General features: G+C 41.5%; 1 pseudogene; it reads right to left on the reverse strand.

The window, feature by feature from the left end:
• Positions 1–2,584: 2,584 nt before the first annotated feature.
• On the reverse strand, positions 2,585–3,007 carry LOC116474253 (mitochondrial intermembrane space import and assembly protein 40-like; annotated as a pseudogene).
• Between the last annotated feature and the right edge of the window lie 818 nt (positions 3,008–3,825).

Here is a 3,825-nt window from a genome sequence, read left to right on the forward strand (position 1 = left end):
AAATAGAGAAGTAGAGGCAACAACGAAGGGAGGAAAATACTTGGAAAAAATGTTAATAGATTTTCTAAAAGAAGAAACAAAGGAAATACAGAAGAGAGACTTTGGAATCAAAGTGTCAAATAGGATTTGAAACCCCAAATAAATGTGATTTAATAGAATTTGAAAACATTATAGAGAAAATTCTACGAGCTTCCAGAGGAAAAGAACGTATCACTTTGCAAAAGGACAAGACTCAGGGATTAACCACTGGTATAAGAAGATGATGGAACAATATTTTTAAAGTATTAAACGACTATAACTTTAATGCTAGAATTTTATAACCTCCAAAATTTTCTCTTAAATGTGATGGGACAGTAAAGATATTTTCAGGCATTCAAAACCTCAGTAGTTTTACCACACAAAACTTCACTTTGAAAACACTGTATGCTTCATTTGATCCTCACAGGTCTGTGATGTGATGGTTGTTAATACTGTCCTTAAAGGCAAGATTAAAATGGTGGAATCACCTATCCATGGTCACACACTTGGGACTCACAGCCAGATCAGAACTGTGCAAATCTCCTTTTACTCTAGGATGTTGTCTCCTTGATGAAGCAGAAAGGAAGGTCATATAACTGCTCTCACAGCTTTCCTACCTGCCCTTGCCCCCTGCTTCCCCATGTGCATCTTCTCAGGACTCCTGTTTTTCTGGCAGGGAGACAAAGTCAATCTATACAATCTATATAATCAAGGAATGAGAAAATATTCCTTGGGGACAAAGAGAAAGAAAACACGGGCTGAGTTGTGTGGAAAAATGATAGAAAAAAAACAGGATGGGAAGCTGCTCTGGGATATAAGGAATCTGTGAGGAATAAGGGAAAGTCATTCAGAGCTATAGAAGATCAGGAATGGTGTCCCAATGATGTCCTCTAAGAAATGCAAATAGAAGTTTTGTGTAACATTGTAGTTGCTTTTCTTTTATGCCTTTTATTTTTCCTTTTTTTTTTTTTCCTGAGATAGAGCCTCATTCTATCACCCAGGCTGGAGTGCAGTGGCTCAGTCTCAGCTCACTGCAACCTCCCCCTCCCAGGTTCAAGTGATTCTCCTGTCTCAGCCTCCCAAGTAGCTGAGACTACAGGTGAAGACCAACACACACTGCTAATTTTTGTATTTTTAGTAGAGATGGGGTTTCATCATATTGGGCAGGTTGGTCTTGAACTCCAGATCTCAAGTGATCTGTCGCCTCAGTCTCCCAAAATTCTGGGATTACGGGCGTGAGCCTGGGATTATGGCCCCTGGCCATAGTTGCTTTGAATTGTTGGAGAGGTATTTCCTTGGAAGTGAAATTGATCTGGGATTGGACCTTGTGGGTTCCTAGATTTGTAAGGAACATACCTATAACTGTGTGATAGCCTATCTGCTGTGGAGCAGACTTCCTTCACAAAAGGGATCCCTGAAATAATAGTAATAATGAAAAGATAGTGACCCTGAATGTGTGCTCCAGTGGTTGAAACCTTTGATTTCTGTCAGGTATGTTAGGGGAGCAGGGAGGTAGCCCACCATCTGTATTTGTCTTTTTTCTCTTTTTGTTTCTACTTAACAATTTTCCATTCCTCATTGCCTTTCTCACTGTGACAATGCTTTATTTCCACAGGGCAGTTTATTGTTATGGACCAAGCAAGGATCAGGCCAATTTGAGTCCTAATCTCAAACCCCCACTAGTCCTGTCCCTTGATCTTAGATAAATTACTTTTTTTTTTCCAGGTAGAAATCATGTTTCCTTTTAACTGAATACTTAATTCACAACTTTTTTTTCTCTTGGTTGCTACTCTGGTAATAATTATGTCCCCACCTATCAAGAACACTGCATCTGACCAGACTGAGAGCCGGTGTGAACATGGGCCCCAAACCAAGGCTTTCAGAATAACAAGGAACAGCAAAAACCAGCCTCTCCCTTCACTTAGAAAGGGGCTATGATTGGGAGGGTCCAAATTTTCACCATCCAAACACAGAAAACCAGAAACTCAATGCCCACATGGAAACCAGAATGTGTCAGGAATGAAGTACAGTACCCCCTCATATACACAAGGTCGAGATGGGTTTGGAGAAAGATATATTTGACCATCTGGCCTCTTCTAGTAGATAGGGCCCCAGCCTAGCATTTTTAAAGGAAGGTATTTTTGTTTCTATTACTTGCATTACTTCGCAAAGGGCTATACAATCTACTAAATGGGATACAATGAAGGAGAATAAATCTGCTCAAACACAAGAAACACTCCTGGATGATGATTTTTAGTTGCTGAAAATCAGCACATTATTTAAAAGTGGCAAAAATTCAGGGCAATCTGAGGAAGAATTCAAAAGTGGTGGCTACATTTGCTGGCAGGTTTAGGTAGGACACGGACACTTACAACTCCCATTTTTTTTCAGTGTATATGTCAAGAGGCCAAAACCTCTGATCATCAAAATAAGCAATTTTGTACATTACAGTGCACAGGACAACAGAGGGAAAGAGGCTCTCTTGGAGAGTGACTAAAAGGTCTTTTGCAAAAGATATGTATTACTCTGAAGTGGAAGGACTGCAGCCCAGGGCCAGTGGCCTTCATTAACTTGACCCTTCCTTTTCTTTGGTTGCAGTAGCCTCATTGGGAGATGTTTCTTCTACATGTTCTGCTGGCTTCTCATCTACCTCTTCCTCCCCTTCTTGGGGATACGAATCTGGATATTCCTGCCTGCCTTCCTGCGTGGCTCAGAACTGGTCTACACAGTCTGACCCCTTGACCTGCTCATGTTATGGTGGAAGCAGAAAAAGCCTGGCTTGAACTGTTCCCTGTAGCAGCCGTTGTCCATTCCCCCAAGGAAGAGGCAGTGCTAGTTAAAGTCTCCATTTGGCAGCATCAATCCATGCTCCTCCTAGGGAGGGATCGTTGGGGTCATCATCCACCAGCTCTGCATTGCTTGGAGTTTTGTGGTCTTCTTTGGTCACAAATATGATTCGATCCTTCTGTTCCTGTCAGCAGTAGGACATGGCTGCAGCCCAGCCCTTAGACCTCATAGAAGGAACAGTGGCTGTGGCAGCTTCACGTGATGACCTCCCTCTCCTCAGGCAGGGCAGGTGCCTCTGAGGCCTGTGCAGACTGGAGATAAATTACTTAATCTTCCTGGATCTCAATTTTTTTGTCTGTGGAGTGGATTAAATCATAGCCATTCCCTGGCAGAGTTATTGAGAGGACTGCATGAGGTAATGAAGGTGAAGCCCCCAGCCAAGAGTGAGCGTCCACACACCTTCACCCTCATGCCCTTTTGACTTGGCTCCCTCATGAGGCACTTTCTGTTATCAGTTAATGCAGAACCAATAAAGGACATGAGGACTCTTGACCATCAGTAAACTGATGCTCAAGGATCCCTTTCTTGCATCTCATTGACCCTTCGACAAATGAACCTTTTCCCTCTTGAACATCAGCTGATCGTCTTTTGAAAGGCCCTGCCTCAATTCTGAAACTCTACTCTGTCTTAAAAGTAGCGGTGATGGGAGACATCCTTCATCTCTATGTGATCTTCCAGAGAATGTATCTAAAGTTTCTCCATTGAGTATGATGTTTGCAATAGGTTTTTGATATGAAACCTTTATCCTTGGTTGCTGAAATTCATGTTTGTTTTTGTTTTCTCTTGTGATCAGAAGTAGACACTGAACATGTCACAGGGTTTTCTTCATGCATCAGGTAATCATATGCAGTTTTCTTTTATATATTGATACAGATAAATTATTTTTATAGATTATCTGATGTTAAAACATACATTCATTCCCCCCCAAAAACCTTACTTAAGTGTAAGATATATTCTTAA

Source organism: Hylobates moloch, unplaced genomic scaffold, assembly GCF_009828535.3.
Source record: "Hylobates moloch isolate HMO894 unplaced genomic scaffold, HMol_V3 SCAFFOLD_10, whole genome shotgun sequence".
Lineage (NCBI taxonomy): Eukaryota > Metazoa > Chordata > Mammalia > Primates > Hylobatidae > Hylobates > Hylobates moloch.